Below are 16,771 nucleotides of genomic sequence, written 5' to 3'. Positions count from 1 at the left end.
CTCAGAGTATCCACAATGGGTGTCCCCTTTATATCTCACAGCAGCTGATGGTTAATGAGGTCAGGCTCCAGCACTAGAAGTCTGGTCAGTTTGACTAGCTCCATGTAGGTGGGTTATTTTCTCTCTTCACAAATTAGGGCATTTCCACCTCCAAACCTCCTGGGTCTGTTCCTAGAATCTAGGCCACCTAGTAAATAACTCCCAGCAGGTCTGCCACACCCTGGCCTCCTTCTTTCCCCACGCTGTGAATTTCCTGCCCCGCTCCAACCTCCAAACCAGACTCTGCAAACCTTCCCACCTCTGGTGTATTTGCTCTCCCTTTCCTGCAGCAGGAACCCACCAGCAACCCCCTGATAATCTCTACCTGGACTGACTCCACTGCAGCCATTTCTCTTCCCTGTCCCACGCCAGGCTGGGATGAGCTGGAGCAAAACATTCTGCAGCCTGTCTGGGGGAGAAGGGCAGTTGTGGGCGTTTCAGAACCGGTTTAGTTAATTTCACATCACAATTCCCCCAGGCCCTTTCCCTGCAGACAGACACCCTAGATTCTGTCATGCTGGGAAATGCTCAATCTGTTTATTACAATTTAGACCTGGCCCCTCCTGCCAGGCTAAGTCCACAGACACATTTTTAACCTCCCTTCTCTCTCCCCTCACCCCTTCTCTGAACACAAGGCTAGATAAGAGCAGAACCAAAGGAGTCACTGTGGGGGATTCCCTCAGACACTGACCCCACGGCAGCCACACCCCAGCAGGGGGAATATGGAGTCAGGAACTGGCTTTTGCTCTGTCTGATCCTTGTTTTGTTCACTGGAAAGTGGTTCTGCCCCAGGATGCAGCAATACATGTGTCTGGGTGGACTAGAGAGCTGGAAATCTCTCCCCCACATTCATTTCTCCCACTGCCCCTTTCAGTCTCTCCTTCCCCTGTCCTCTCTCCCTGCCCCTCTGGCTGGGACAGTCCCATTCCTGGGGGCTTTGCTCTCCCATGGCTGGATTTCCTCCTGGCAACCGCTAATGGGAGGAGAAATGAGGTGGTGGTGTTTGTGCAGAGTCACTTTCTTGCCAGACCCTAGGACATTCCCTGAGGTCTTTCAGTTACCTGGAGACTCTGGCTCAGAATTTAGTAGTAACAGGGCCCAGGACTGCCCTAGGGGGCTAGGACCAGCTGCAGAAAGTCATCCCCTGGGCCGGGCAGAGAAGAAGCTTTAATTAAGGTCACTTCCCAGCACAGAGCCCCACTGGGGGAGCAGCAGCTGCCAAGCCTGGTCTCCCAGATCACAATGGAGGCTGCAGCATCTGACCCAGGAAGCTGAACCCCAATATCCTGAGCAGAGAGGGACGGAGTGTATGAGCAGCTTCCCTCCTTTAGCTCTCTGGGGAGAGCAGCTAATGGGACCCCTCCTCACAGGGCGAATGGCTGATCTCATTTGACCCACTGTCCATCTGGAATCACTCCTTGTCTTTCCATACAGTGACTCTGGATTAACAACGGTCTCAATGACACCGGATTTCAGAAAGAATGAGTTCAGAACGCTGTGGAAAAGACTATCGTGTGGCAGTGCTGACTCCCTTCCCACCTCCCTCACCCCCGCAGATCTAGGACAAGGACTGGGGGCAAAAATTTTCCAAACGGAACTGAAAGTTCCTGCAGTTTTCAAAAGAGAAGAAAAGTAAATTCTGTGAATTCACACTAACAGTGTTTGCTAAGTGGACAGAAAGTTATCACAGTGACAGGGCACGTGACTGGGGAATGGACTTGGTGACCTGGTGACTAGGAGCCAGGACTCTGGTACAAGTTGACCAGAGAGAAGGATCATGGTTAGCAGCAGCCCCCAGACACCCCCTAGTACCCAGAGCCCAGACCCCCCAGCCAGGGGCCCCAGACACCCCCAGCCAGGATCCCATCAGATATTCCCTGGGACGCAGCCCCCAGAGTCCCTGGCCAGGGACCCCAGATACCCCTCAAAGCCCCACCGGCCAGAGAACCCCCACCACACCATGATTGCCAGGTTGGGAATCCCAAAGGGTTCCCCCCACCAAGAGCCCCCAGCAGCGAGGGACCCCCTCAAGGGACCCCCCCCCCCACTGGGAACTCAGTCCCTCACTGCCTGCCTAGGAACTTCCCCACCCTCCAGAACGATCTACCCTGACATTTGCCTGGGACCCCCTCCTCTGCCCAGTGTGACCCCCTGATGCTTTACAGTGCGACCCATCACTTTGCTTCCCTGGCATGCCCTCACCTAGTGCCAGGGATCCCCTCCCCCAGCTCTGTGCACTGGGCATGGCAACAAAACCAGGAACCAGCGGGGGAAGCACAGACAGAGCCCCTGGCACAGAACCAGGCTCCCTCTAACCCTCTGTCCCACCTCCCCAAGAGACACCCACCCCCACTGTTCTGCAGCCACCAGGCCCCCAGCGATACCCACCTCCAGGACCCATAGCCTCAGGGATGGGCACATCAGAACCACCACCCCCAAAAACCCCAACCTCCACAACCCACCAACCTTACTAGGGTACCCCCTGCCCAGCCACCCAGAGGCCTCCCCCTACCACAATGCCCCTTCAGCTGCAATCTCCCCACACAGACACCTTCCCTGCCCCTGCAAGTGTTACCTCACAGAGTGTGAGAAGTGGCTAGAAAGTTAACACCACCTCCTGCTGGCCAGTCACACAGGCAGAGGGAGCCTGGGGGTGCTTCTTTAACAGGAGAATGGAAGGCCTGGAGGGCAAGAAAGATCCACGGGCTGTCACTAGCAAATAATGGCCACCATGGATCCACCCCAGAGGCGGCTGCATCTTAGCACATTGGGAAACAACCCATCATATTCAATTAGAAATAAAACAACTAGAGAGAAGTGGGGCAAATGTTTGGGGTATTTTATATCAATCTTTGAGACACGCAGAGAGAACCCTGTCACAAACGACATTTGATAACATGAGAGAAAACCACCAAGATCGGAGGGGATTTGATGTTGCTATTAAATAACTAGTGGAAAAGGGGGACTGTTGGACTGGATTTTATATGACTGTCCAATACATAAACAGAATGTGATGGTCCCCCCCGGCCACGGGGCAACCATTCACGTGAGCAGCTCAGAGCCCTTTGAGGAGCTGATTTAAGGGCGGGGGGGGGAGCTGGAAGGCTCCCTGGACAATGGAAGGGGGCCACAGGGGAATTGGGAAATGGGGTCTGGGCAGTCTCCATGGGGGATGTGCTCCTCCCTTCCCTTCCCTGCCCTGGCAGAGAACGGGAACCTCATCCCATCCCACTCCAGTGGGAGCCATGTTCTGGGGAATGACCCAGGGCAACAATTTCCCACCCAAACAAGGACAAATCGCTGCAGATGAAATGGGTGGGAAAATCCACCCCCCATCGGAGAGATTTTAAATTGACATTTGAGAAGTATGGAGAGAAAAGGGAAAATCAGAGGCAATTAGAGAGCTGATCATTGGCGGGGGGGAGAGGAGAATCTCCCTGGATTTTATAGCCACGTGTGATAATGAGAGAGAAAAGGGGAAATCTTGAGAGAATGTGTGTGTGGGAGGAAGTGGCAAAACTGGGACAGGATCCAGTTAACTCACCTCCCTCCCACCCCGGGAATGTCCTGGCTGCACAGAGACAGATCTGCACCCCCCACCCAGTGACCTCCCCCACCTGCAACTCCGGCTTCTCCTCCCCCCTCGACACCTCCGCCCTCACACCAAAGGGGGGGGGCTCTGCCAGCGCCTCACCCTGAGCTCAACTCCTGCTCCTCCCCCCAGCCCGGATTGTGCCCTTTAGCCCCCCACGAACCCTGCCTCCATCTGCCTGACCCCCTCCCCCGCCCATCAATTACCTGCTCTGCGCCCGCCCCTCCCACGCTCCCTCTTACTCCCCCGCCCCGCTCCAGCCCCGCCCCCAGCGCCTGGCGGAACGTTACGGCTGGTCCGGCAGAGGGAAGGGCAGCGGCTTCAGCGGCTGTTACTGGGCATGCGCAGTGCCCAGGAGTAGCACATTGCTATGGGGAGGGATTTAATACACCGCCCCCCCCGCCTGGCCCGGGGTCCGCCCCTCCCCCCCACACGACGGCCGGGCCCCGGCCCCCCCCATCCCAGCGGGGCAGGCGGGCGGATCCTCCTGCAGCTCCACTGGGGCCGAGGCGCCTTCAAGGCTTCTCCCAGGCTCCCTGGGGCAGGGTCACTTTCCTGCCCCCCCAGCGCCTCTCATTCCCCGGGGGCTCCGGTTCACAATGTCCCACCGCCCTTCCCCCGCCTGCAGCTCCGGCTTCTCCCCCCCCGCCCCCGCCAGCCAGCTGGCAGCAGTGGAGAACCAGGAAGCAGCTGTTCAGCCCGGGCTCCGCGTCACAATGTGCCAGAGCCCCGCCCCCAGGAGCTGCCCTGCCCATGGGCTGTGCCAGAGCCCCGCCCCCAGGAGCTGCCCTGCCCATGGGCTGTGCCAGAGCCCCACCCCCAGGAGCTGCCCTGCCCATGGGCTGTGCCAGAGCCCCGCCCCCAGGAGCTGCTCCGCCCCCGCTCTATGCTGGAGCCCCGCCCCCAGGAGCTGCCCCGCCCCTGCACTGTGCTGGAGCCCCGCCCCGAGGAGCTGCCCTGCCCCCGAGCTGAGCCAGAGCCCCGCCCCCAGGAGCTGCCCGCACCTGGGATGTGTCAGAGCCCCGCCCCCTGGAATTTCCCCATGTTGGGTCTCTCAGCTTTGTTCTCCTGCCGCCTTCTTTCCAGCACCCCCTGCTCCCTTCCTGTGTCTGCAAACACCCCCCCTCTCCCGGGGCCGGCTGCAGTGCTCGCTGAGGCTGACTCCAGTGGCTGAAGTTGCCTCCATCTCTGCTTCACCTGGAGGGGGAGAGACAAAGAGAGGAGATGGTCCCAGGGTGTGAAACCAGAATCAGGGGGCAAGGAAAGAAGGACTGTTTGGAAAGGTGGGTTTTTTGGGGGGGGGGTGAGCCAGAGGGATTCAGAAGAAGTTGGGCAGCAGAGGCTCAGAGAAATTGAGGGGAACCTCCTGGGTGTCTCAGTGTTGCCCAGGGTTTGTACAGCACCTTGCATAATATGGGGTCTGATCTCAGTCATGGTCTGTGCAGCACGTGGAGCCCTGATGTCTGTTTCCTGATCACAGGCTCTGGGAATGGAGAGAGGGAAACCTCAGCACCTGAAGGTTAATGCAGCCCTGTGTGCAACCCCTGCTAGGCTGATCCGACAGCAAATGTGAAAAATTGGGATGGGGGTGGGGTTAATAGGCACCTATATAAGAAAAAGACCCAAAAATCGGGACATCTAGTCATGCTAGTCCCTGCTGTTCTCATAAGGGGTCGGCTTAGAGAGGGTTTGGCTACACTTGCAGCTGTCCAGCGCTGGGAGTTAAAGCTGTCTTCCTACAGCTGTTTAGGGAAAGCGCTGCAGTGTGGACACACTGACAGCTACCAGCACTCTGTCATGGCCACATTTGCAGCGCTGTTGGGAGTGGTGCATTATGGGCAGCTATCCCAGCATTCAAGTGGCTGCAATGTGCTTTTCAAAAGAGGAGGGTGGGGTGGAGTGTGACACGGAGCGTGGGGGAGACAGAGCGAGTGGATTTTTTGGAGCTGACACTGTGTCAGCTCCCTGCCTGGCAAGTTCAAGCCTCCTCCCCCACCCCTCTCTCATTCACTAAATGCAAATAGCCGCCTTTGTTCTTTTCCTCACAGACCAGATAAGCCGCTGATCCAAAACAGACCCCCCCTCCCCCGTGCCCACCCGGCTGCTTCTCTCCTCAAGCAAACACCAGCTCTGGGTGTTCCAAAGGGATCCCCCTGCCTCTGCTCATTCACTGCAAACAGTAACTGTGTTTGGTTTTTAGATAAGCAGCTCCGGGAGCCTTGAGCTCACAGCAAAGCAAACAGAGGCATCACACCAAAACAAAGAGCGTTATCTCTACTTAAAAGCATTATGGGAAGGTTCCGGAGGTCAGTGACAGCGTAGTAAGATTAATCACTGTTTATACTGGCACCCCAGCGCTGCATCACCAGCTCTGTTCTCTTTATTCCTCTGGTCGAGGTGGAGCACATGCAGCACTGTAGCCAGGGAGATACAGCGCTGTATGTGCCTTGCCAGTGTGGACGGGGAGTAAGTTACAGCGCTGTAAAGCCACCACCTGCACTGTAACTCTCCAGTGTAGCCAAGACCTGAGTTGTAGTAATAATAGCAGCCAAGAATCCGGTGGCACCTTCTAGACTAACAGACGTATTGGAGCATGAGCTGTCGTGGGTGAATACCTACTTCGTCAGATGCAACAATAGTCCCATATGGGCTAGTGGTCAGGATTCCTGGTTTTCACCCAGGTGGCCTGGGTTCAACTTCTGGTGTGGGAAGAGTGCAGAGCTTTTCCCCAGAGTGGAGGCAGGAAATGAAAGGAACAGGAAGGGATCCTGCCAGCAGTGGAGTTAGACAGTGTAGGGAGGGGACCCCGGAAGTGGGGGTGGGGCAGTGGTTTGGGGGGAGATGAGGGAAGGATCCCAGCAGTGCGGGAAGTTGACAACCTGGAGAGCACAGGCCTGGAATGGGGACCTGGAAGAGTGAATGTGTCCCTCTAAACCCATCAACTGCAGACTAGGCAGGCTTGGAAGAATTGTGTATTTGTTAGTAAATGTCAATTTCTGTGTAAACACACAACCCAATGGCAAAATATTTCCATCAATAATCATCAAAATTGACAGAGGGCAAAGTAAGAAACATGCTGCTTGAGAACTTATCATGTTGTAGGAGCAGCAGTGATCTGTATGCTCTGTATAACCTGTATGCTCAAAAGGTCTGTTAAACTCCCCCAGCTTGTGCCCTTTCCTGCTTTGAATGCCTGTGAAGTGGCTTTCCCACTCTCCTTTGTACCTCCAGTGAATGCCCTTCACCCGGCCCATCTGGCCAGTGGTTCGCTGTGTTACATTCTATTGCACCGCAGGGAGACTGATCTTCATCGCACTGTCCATCGCTGCGCTGTGGGACACTTACCTTAAAGGATCCTGACATCTCCACTGCCAGGCCTGTCCTGGGAGCGTGAGTATGAATGTGACACCTTCCCCCATCCCTTCTTTTGAGCTTAGCTATCAAGCTAATAAATGTGCTGCTTTCTGCCAAACTCTGGGGGGGAGGGGCATTATTAGTCCTCTCTAAGCTTACTAACTGACCCAATTTTGGGTAACACAAACAACATTGTTTGATCTGTTATTGTACCAAAGGGGGAGATGGTTGTCTATAAAGGAGGGTGAAGACTAAATGCCTCTGATGAGAATGGGATTTTAACCCATGCAGGCAGAGCATAATGGGGTAGCAGTCCATCACCTTAACCACTCGGTCACCTCATCTGAGCTGTCAAAAAACGGACAGGAGGAGAAATCTAAGGCCGACAGAGATAGGGACACTAAGGAGTTTTTAAATACTAAGCGAAAGCAGGGTCTGAATGAGCTCCCCTCTCTCACCTAGTGAGGAGCTGGGGAAAGACTTCCGGAACAGACCGTGTTTGCATAGACACACCTACTCTGCCTAGCTATGCAGCATGATGGGGCCGCTTCCCCAAAATAACCAGTTTGGGGTGGTCTTGGGTTACAAATGACTTTAGGATTGAGTGGAATGAAATGTTATTCTCCTTCCTGTATGAGTGAAGGGCAGCAGAACATACCTAGTCCGTCCTGATGGAGGGGTAGGTGAGTGAGGAATAGCTTTTATTGGACTGCAGAGAAGTGATTGAGGACGTCACCCTAAACCAGTGGTCCCCAAACATTTCACATCGTGCCCTCTTAGCCATGGCTGTGGCCCCTCGGAAGCCACGGTCAAGAACCGGGGCTGGGAGGAGTGGGGCTGTTGCTTGCTGGGGTGAGGGGTACGGACAGGGGTAAAGGGGTCGACGCCGGGCTGGGAGCCAGAGTCTCAGGCTGAGGGTGGGGTTGGGGAAGAGCTGTGGCAGAGTGGTGCTCCCTCCCTGCCCTCTATGTGGGCTGGCTCAGGTCCTGAGGTGCCCCCATGAATGTTCCTCTGTGTCCCCCTAGGAGTCGCACCCCACATTATGGGGACCACTGAACCCTACTCGCTAAGCCGGGGCTAGTGATGCCAAACCCCCGGGAAAGGGAGAACAAGTGTGGGGGCCCCAGCACCAGAACCATGCCCCTACCTTCTGTCTGTGGCTCTACCCCCTTCCAGCCATGGCCCCATCCACTGTCACTTCTGTTCCACCCCTTCCCCCACCAGCCCCACCCTATCACTCCTTTACCCCTGCCTCGCTGTGGCCCTGAGACCAGAGAAGCTCTGTGCCCCTGCTGCAGCCCCCGGGCTGTAGCAGGGAGTGGGAGGGAAGTTTGTGTGTGAGTTCTTTGTTCTTTGTCTTGTGTCTGTGGCATCTCGGCTATGAGAGTGATTTTTCTATCTCCTGCCTTTCTAATCTTCTGTTTCCAAGTTGTAAGTACAAAGATAATAAGACAATAAGTTTATATTGGTTTTTTTTGTATTTACATGTGTGTAGTTGCTGGAATGTTTAAATTGTATTCTTTTTGGATAAGGCTGTTTATTCATTTTTTTCTTTTAAGCAAATAACCCTGTATTTGTCACCTTAATACAGAGAGACCATTTTTATGTCCTTTTCTTTCTTTTTATATAAAGCTTTCTTTTTAAGACCTGTTGGATTTTTTCTTTAGTGGGGACTCCAGGGAATTGAGTCTGCAGCTCACCAGGGAATTGGTGGGAGGAAGAAGTCAGGGGGAAAATCTCGTTGTGTTAGATTTACTAGCCTGACTTTGCATACCCTCTGGGTAAGGGGGAAGAGAGATTAGCTATCTTGGTACTTCTATTTCCAGAACTGGAAACAGGGAGGGGGGAGTCCCTCTGTTTAGATTCACGGAGCTTGCTTCTGTATATCTCTCCAGGAACCCAGGGAGGGAACACCTGGAGGGGAGGAGGGGGAAGGGAAATGGTTTATTCCCCTTTGTTGTGAGACTCAAGGCATCTGAGTCTGGAGGTCCCCCGGGGAAGGTTTTGGGGAGACCACAGCGAGCCCGGCACTGTATAAATCCCTGGCTGGTGGCAGCTTTACCAGGTCCAAGCTGGTAACTAAGCTTGGAGGTTTTCATGCTAACACCCATATTTTGGACGCTAAGGTCCAAACCTGGGAAAAAATGTTATGACGCCCCTCCCCCCTGAGCCTCCATTACGAGCCGCCCAGGCTACCACTGCTCAGTGTGTGGCCAGTCTCTGTGTTTTCTGCTGCTCGTTCTGGGGAGCCTGGCCGGCCTTAGGGGTGGTGCCCCCCGATAGCCGCCCAGGGCTCCAGGGGTCAAAGGGCACCGTGTGGCAGTGCAAAGGTGCTCACTGCTTTCCCCTGCCCCAATGCTCCTCCATGGGTCCATAGAGGTTTGAGGGGAGTAAGGAGCAACCCTATGTGCTCCATGCGTCCTGGTCACTTTTCCCACTTGGGCTGTGCTGTGAGGGGAGCATCAGAAGCTGGTGCTCTCTGCCCTCCCGCTATGCAGCCCGGCTGAGGAAAGTGACCTGGATGCAGGGAGCTCGGATGATCTCACTTCTTGCCCCCACATCCCACAGCCCCTAGGGGTGCCCAGATGAGCAGTGTTTCAGGGAGGAGTGGGGCAATGCCAGCTGCTCCATGCACACAGGTCAGTCTCCCCATGTGGGTGCAGGAGGGGGTGCAAGGGTTTCTGTGATGCCTATTCTATCAATATCGTCACTCAATACCAGGCACTCAAATTCACCAGTCTTAGTACTTAGACGTTTAGCGTTTGTATTTAAGCACTTCTAAAATGTGTCCCATTTTAGCTGTCTGCTATTACATGATGTAATTGAGAGAGACTCTTTCATTTCACTGTTTCTCATCAGAACCTACCTGTACATTATCATCTTCCATCCTCTCCACCTTACTAGGCTATAGAGAATCCCTGTGAATAGTTCCTCTCCTAACGGATGTCTCTGTCTGAACCCTATGCTCCTCAGCGCCTGTCGGCTTTCCCCAGCTCTGAGGCTGTGTCTACACCGCGCACCTTACCATGGTGCAGCTGTGCCACTCTAACCATGCCATTGTAAGGTGCGCTGTGTGGCCGTCCTTATCGCTGAGAGAGAGCTTCCCCTGCAACAAAGCCAAACTACCTCCAATGAGGGGCAGGAGCTTTGTCACCGGGAGCACAGCTCCACCTATGATGCGCTGTTCACACTGCCGCTTTTCATGGCTCAAATTTTGGCATTCGGGGAGTGTTTTTTTATCACTGCAGAGAGACAAAATTTTTAGCAACAAAAGCCGAAATTAAAAAAAACTCCTCTGCAACCTATTTAATTTTACCTTTATACAACCTTTATACTGCCTCCAGTTCTGGTATCCTCATTTGAAAAAGATGTTGTGAAATTGGAGCTAGGGCAGCAAAGAGCCACCAAATGTTCTGAGGGCTGGAGAAAAATGCCTTCCAGTGAGCTATTGAAAGAGCTCAACCTGTTTAGCGTATCAAAAGAAGATTGAAAGGTGATTTCATTGAAATGTTGAAGGGCCTTAATGGAGAGAAAAGATTGGGTATTTACGGGCTCTTGAATGGAGCAGAGAAAGGCATAACAAGACCCAATGGCTGGAAAGTGAAAAGAGACAAATTCATATTACAACTGAGGCACAGTAGTCAACAGCGAGGATGATTCACCACAGGAGCAAGCTACCAAGGAAAGTGATGGATTCACCATCTCCTGATATCATTTAATGAAGACTAGATGCCTTTCTGGAATGTGTTTGCCCCCAAAGTAGCTGTTATGTCATACAGGAGGCCTGTGATATGCAGGTTAGATGCTCTAATGGTGTCTTCTGACCATGAAGTCGACTAATTTCTGAAAAACTGAGTGTAGCATTGGGAGCAGCGTCTGATGTTTTCCTGTCTAGCCGGCTTGCTGCCTAGAACGAATGCTCCTTGAGTGGGGTGATCCACAGGGAGTAGCTCAAACCTCCAAAGTGCCTGGCCAGGGGCAGGACATTAGCCCAGCAAGGGAGGGGTGTGGCAGTGACATCACAAAGGCCGTTTGCAGGACCTCAGACTATTGGTCAAAGGTGGTGGGGAGGTGGTGACCTCACAGAGAGATGCTGACATCAGCCAGGCAGGACAGGGGCGAGGGGCCAGGGAAACCTCAGAGACCTCTGTGGCTTTGCTTCAGCACGTTTCCTTCTCCAGGTCTCTCTTTGAGGACTGAGAGATTATTTGGGGTCATGGACGTGAGCGCCAGGAGGAACCTCTTCCGAGTTTCCTCCTTCCCTTGTAGTGATTTTACTAGAAAACAGCCATTCCTGTTTAGAAGGTAAGAGCCTCCTGGAGGTTTGAAACCTGTTCAGTCTGATCTATCTGGTGACAAGTGAATTCTAGGCATGGAAAACACGAGCTTAAGGAGGCAGAATTTTATTGCGCACCTGGGATTTTGTCCCTTAGAATCGCTGGGGACATTAGGGTTTGTCCTTTTTGTTTCACCTCTTCCTCCATCCCTCCCTCCTCTTCTTCTCTTGCTTCTTTTGTCCTTTCTCCTGTTCCCTTCCCAACAACAGGACGGAGGTGTGTGTGTGTGTGTTGCAGGGAAGTCCTCTGCAGCTCCCACTATGGAAGGTCCAACCAAAAATGTGGGACTGAAATAGTGCTCGGGCAGTGATCCCCACCGGTGACCTGGGCCATCCTTTGGGCTCTCTGGTGAGAACCCTCAGCCTCCCGTCCTCCGTCTCTACCCTGATTGGTTGAGCAGGGGGATGTTGACAGGGAGGAGACTCAGGTCCTTGTTGTTCTCTTTTAAGATCAAGTAAATAAGTCAGAACCAGTTCTATCTTTGATTAATTTTGCTGCTTCTCTGCATTAATTGTCTCTGAGCAGTTGATGATTCCCTCTAACATTGCAGTTCTCCTCAAATACTTGCTGAATAATTACTGTCACTGTTGTTGGTCTGGAGCTCATCTGAGAGCACAATATTCAGGTCATTCAATGTCTGAAATTCAAGATCCGATGGTTTGTTTGAAAATCAGGGCTCTTCGGTCCTATTCCCAACACTGCCTCTGACGGGCTGTGTGACCTAAGACAAGTCAATTCTCCTTTCTCAGCCTGAGCTTCTCCCTCTTTCAAGTAGGGATAATAATGATCCGCTCTTACCTACCTCATGGTGGGTGAAGGATGCGGATCCATTTGGGAGTGTCACTAGAAGTAGTGCATAATATGAAGTTTCCCAGATTATGACATAATAGATTAGCTGAAATCGTCTATTTTATTTGTATTTTTTTATTTTGAATTTGTTAATAGTAGCAACGACTTAGCTCAGATTGAAGCATCTTATCTAATGGTTGATATGTAAGTGTCTCCTCTTTGTGTGCGAGGAGACAATTTAACACACTCTGACAAAGAGGAGATGCTTTTGTTTTGCAACAAAATATTTTTGCAAAGATCTTTCATCTTTCATCTATGATTTTGAGAAACAAACTGGTTTAGTCTAAATGGGATTTTCGGACAGAAACGGTTTGAATGAAATTTTCCCACCATCTCGATTCCTGGGCTCTGGGGTGTTTTCATCTGTTAGAACAGGAGTCAGAACTGGTTGCTTCTCTTTCTGGCTCTGCCATCGCCTTGTTGTGTAGGCCTTGGGTAGGTCACTTCCCTTCTCCCATCTGTCCAATCGGAACAGGAACAGTTCTCGAACTATGGGCAGTTTAGAGCCCAAGTGAGATAAGGGGTATTAAAGCCCTCTGTGAAGGAGAAAGGGGAGTTTCACAGTGTTTAGCACCAAGGAATTCTAAAGTTTGCTAAAATGTCTAGTCTGTGGAAACAAGAAATGGTCGGGGCCAAACTTATTAACCACTGCCTTTTTAAAGCCCATTCAAAGATGTGAGTCCCTATCTTTTAGGTACCTGTGGTTCTTTGCCAGCAGCAGAGAAGAGGTTCCTGCCTCCGTTTTTGTGGCCTTAACAAACCGGGTGTTGTGCCCCAGTTCTCGTCTGAGACCCCTGAAAAAGAACATCTTCCCATCCATGAACAAGACAGGACCTATCTTTCAAAGGAGAACAAAAAGACCTCTGGGACTTACAGACTAGCTAGCCTGACTGCCATAGCTGGAGAGATCCTGCAATACATTCTTAAACACTCAGTTTGTCAGCAGCACCTACAGGATGATTTGGTTCTTCTGACTAGTGAGCGTGGAATTGTCAAGAACAAATCATTCCAAACCAATCCTCTTTCCTTCTTTGGCAGGGTTCTGGGCCTGGTAGAGGTGAGTAAACAATAGATGGGATCTAGCTTGGTGTTACTAAGGCTTTCGACACAGTCCCATAGGACATTCTCAGAAGCAAACGAGGGATATGTAGTCCAGCTGCAATCAGTGTAATGTGGGTGCAGAGCTGGTTGAAAGCCAAGACTCCAGGAGCCCTTCTCCATGTTTAGCTGCCCAACGGGGAGGGTGAACCTAGTGGGTCTGGCAGGGATCAGTCCGGTGTCAGGTACTATTCTATATTTTCATGAATGATTTGGAAAATGGAGTGGAGAGCATGCTCCTAAAGTTTACAACTGACACCAAGCACTTTGGAGCACAGGATTGAAATTCAAAACACCCTTAACAAATTGGAGACTTGGTCTTCTTGAGCCAAACTCCATGGTTAGGGCTCTCTCTCTACACTGGGCTGAAGTGAAACCCCAGAGCCAAGCACTCCTCCTGGGCAGTGAGCTCCGACCTTGAATGGTCAGATGCTGCTTAGCACTGTCAGAGCAGCTTTTGCTGGGGGATTCTCCCAGCACTTTCCAATAGCGGGAAGGTATGAAATCCCCATTTGACTGCTGGGGACAGAGCCCGAGAGTGGGGAGCAACTTGCCCAAAGTCCCCAGAAAAAGGAAAACAACCAGCAGAGGAACCAATAGGAAACCCAGCAATGGAACTCAGGAGTCCTGGGGGTGTGCTGTGGTGACCAGATGTCCCAATTTTATAGGGACAGTCCGAATTTTGGGGTCTTATCTAGGATCCTATTACCACCCACGCCGTCCCGATTTTTCACACTTGCTGTCTGGTCACCCTAGGGTGTGCACATGTGTGGGTCCCAGCTGCTCCCTGCCCCCCTCATTGAAGCAGATGTGCAGGGTTACTGCCCTGGGAAGTGCAGGGCACCAGTGGATGTGGGGTTGGCTGGAGGTAGGGTCTGGCTTCAGGCAGGGCAAGGGCTGAGTGGCTGGCTGGCTTCAGGCAGGGGGGTGCATCAGGGGTTGGCTGGAGACAGGGCAGGGAGGATGCGGCTGGTGCAGGCAAAGCAGAAGGTGCAGGGCTGGCTGGAGACAGAGGCTGACTGCCGGCAGGGCAGGGCAGGGGGTGCAGGGCTGGCTGCAGGCAGGGCGTGGGGCAGGGCCGTTGCAAGGAAGTTTCATGCCCTAGGCGAAACTTCCACCTTGCACCCTCCCCCCCCCGCACCCCTGCCCTGAGGCGCCCCACCCATGGCAGCTCCCCCCTCCACCCTGAGGCTCCCCTCTTGTGGCAACTCTCCTGCTCTGCCCTGCGGCACCCCCGTCGCCCGAGCTCACCCCTGCTCCGAGCACGAGCACCCCGAGCATGCCGTGGCCGCTTCACTTCTCCCACCTCCAAGGCTTGCGGCGCGTAAGCCTGCCAGGCAGTTATGCACCCTCCTCTGAGCCACAGCAGCCCTGACAGTTGACAATAGAGGCACCTTAACCCCTGAGTTCCTTCAATGTGTCCCCCTCGGGGGTCCAGCTCCGATCACCAGATACTCGGGGTATGTCTATACCACCTGCCGAATCGGTGGGCAGCGATCGATCCAGCGGGGGTTGATATATCGCGTCTAGTGTAGATGCAATACATTGAGTGCTCTCCCCTCGCCTGCTGTACTCCAGCTCGGTGAGAGGCGCAGGCAGAGTCTACGGGGAGCTGCAGCAGTCAACTCCCCGAGACTGTGACATTATAATTGTTAGGCCTGAATAAAGATATAGCAGACAAAACCAGGTATGCCAACCTGACCAAAGTCAGGCTAACAGAGGTTTGTGGGTAATCCCTGAGTGGAAAACACTGAGAAGCAGCAGCATGTCTCACAAGCGCTGGGAAAAAGTGAGATAAGAGAGAAGCTGCATTCCTGGCATAGTACCAGATGTGCTGTGTTCGGGCAGCTCCTTCGAAGAACTGATAAGAGTCCTAGTTTTCCAGCCTCCTTGTTTTCGCTCCCTGGTTTTGTTCTTTGTTTGTTTTTAACTCCCCTACATTTCTAACTTTAGGCATGCATGTATACTAAAGGTGTCTAGTTTCTAGTTGTTAGAAGAAGGGGGTGGGTTGCTCCAGTGAATAATTTATGACGTGACGGAACTGTCTACATAGGCTTATACTAAGATGTAAAGAGCAGGCTGGTTCTCTCTGGAGACGAGCTGCTCTCTATTGATGCGTGCACTTGTCAATAAAGAGCTTTTGATCGGACCTTGCTGGTGTTGCCTGTCTCTCTCGCGGTCAGACAACGAACTTTGCCGTCTGGGTTAGAGTCCCTGACATAAGTATAATCTAATATCTCATTGAAAGGTGACAGGGCCAGAAAGAGTTAATTAACTCACCTCACCGACAGACCTGCCCCGTGGGTGAACCTTAAAAACTGGTTAACAAGATATGTAAATGAACAGAGCTTTGAAATGCAAGTCTGCAGTGTTAGAGGTAGAAGGGGAGGTGTTTGCTCAGGTCTTGTGATGTCAGCAAAGAAGTCTTGTCTATTGCTCTAGTTTTAATTCAAAGAGCAAAAAAAGAATATTAACATTTATGATGATACTTGAGTGAAATAGTATTATTGTCTGTGTCTCTTTGAAGGTTGTGGTAATCTGTATCTGAACTGTTTGATGGATGTACTAATTGCCAGGATGTTTGGAAGAAGAGTTAAGCCTATTGTTTTCTCAGGCTGAAAGGCTGCTGGAAATGTTTAAGAACCTGGGACACGATCCTTCTTCATCTCAGATCTGCTTTTGGTTTCAAGAGGGGGAAACCTTAAGCCACAAGGATTGAGATCCCCAGTCATTGACTGGAGCCACCCTGAATATGGACAGTGGATTATAACCTATGGACTATTTCTAAAAGGACTTTTGGCAACTACAAGCTCATGTCTACTTTGTATCTGAACCTCAAAAATTGAATTCAAGTCTATATGTCTATTAATCTTTTAACCAACACTCACTCTCTCTCTTTTCTTTTCTAATAAATTTTAGCTTAGTTAATAAGAATTGGCTATAGCATGTATTTTAGGTAAAATCTAAGTTATAATTGAACCTGGTTATGTGGCTGATCCTTTGGGATCGGAAGAATCTTTTCTTTTATATGATGAAGTAAGATTTTCAGGAATCATCATCATATCTAACAGGTGTGTCTGGACGGAGGCCTGAGGCTGGGTAATTTAAGGGAACTGCGTGGTTTAAACTTCTAAGTAACCAGTGAGGTACTACAGAAGCTGTTTTGTGCTGGCTTGGTAAATCTAAGTATTGAAATAACCAGCAGCGTTTGGGATTTGTCTGCCCTGTTTTGTTTGCAATTCACTCTGATTGAGTGAGCTGAGCTGGCTCCCACGGGCAGCACCGTCACACCTACAGCCAGGCTGCAGAGGTCCGGGGGATCTTAGGGGCCTTGGGGTGCACAGATACCTATGTCCAGGCCATAGCGGTCCCTGGGGGGCTTAGAGAGTTTGGGGGGACACAGATACCAATCTCCATGCTCTAGGGTCCCATGGGGGCTTAGAGGGTTCGTGGGGGGCACATATTCCTACATCCAGGCTGTAGGGTTACCAGGGGGGCTTAG

The 16,771-nt window shown here is 52.0% G+C and overlaps 1 long non-coding RNA gene across 2 annotated transcripts in view; it reads left to right on the top strand.

The window, feature by feature from the left end:
• LOC127042373 (uncharacterized) overlaps nucleotides 1–15,423 on the top strand; it is a 158,199-nt gene extending 142,776 nt beyond the window's left edge. For both annotated transcript variants that reach the window (XR_007771917.1, XR_007771916.1), the window contains exon 2: nucleotides 15,147–15,423. This is a non-coding gene — a long non-coding RNA (uncharacterized LOC127042373). The remainder of the gene's footprint in view (nucleotides 1–15,146) is intronic.
• The last annotated feature ends 1,348 nt before the right edge of the window (nucleotides 15,424–16,771 follow it).

The sequence above is a fragment of the Gopherus flavomarginatus genome, unplaced genomic scaffold (genome assembly GCF_025201925.1).
Source record: "Gopherus flavomarginatus isolate rGopFla2 unplaced genomic scaffold, rGopFla2.mat.asm mat_scaffold_37_arrow_ctg1, whole genome shotgun sequence".
NCBI lineage: Eukaryota > Metazoa > Chordata > Testudines > Testudinidae > Gopherus > Gopherus flavomarginatus.
This window is presented reverse-complemented; position numbering and strand designations above follow the sequence as displayed.